Raw genomic sequence first — 489 nt, 5'->3', positions numbered from 1 at the left:
AACAGTATTGGACATGATACCGAGGACTGTATCAACCTGAAGCATAAGATCCAAGACCTGATTGACCAGAATGTGGTCTCTCTTCAGACAGTCGCGCCCAATGTCAACAGTAATCCTTTGCCAAATCATGGAGGCGCCACTATCAATATGATAGAGACAGATGATGATTGGTGTGTGACAAAGGCAATAGTTCCGATTGCTCCTGAGGAACTGGAAAAGGTTGTAGCTTCGTTGAGCATCAGAGAGAAGAAAGAGTTTGTGATTATGACACCCGAGAAGGCTGTTGCGTTGGTGCCGAGAGAAACTCTTACCCGACGAAAATTGTTATTGAAACGGTTGTTACTCAAGGCATGACTAGATCCGGCAGGTGCTACACGCCGAAAGAGTTAGCTCAAGTCGGGCAGAAGAAGGACCAAACAAAAAGGCCGATTAGTGAAGCTGAGGCCGAGGAGTTCTGGAGAAAAATGCAGCCGAAAGATTATTCGATTG

Source organism: Solanum tuberosum, unplaced genomic scaffold (genome assembly GCF_000226075.1).
Source record: "Solanum tuberosum cultivar DM 1-3 516 R44 unplaced genomic scaffold, SolTub_3.0 scf00047, whole genome shotgun sequence".
In the NCBI taxonomy this organism is placed as follows: domain Eukaryota; kingdom Viridiplantae; phylum Streptophyta; class Magnoliopsida; order Solanales; family Solanaceae; genus Solanum; species Solanum tuberosum.
Note: the sequence above shows the minus strand (reverse complement) of the source record.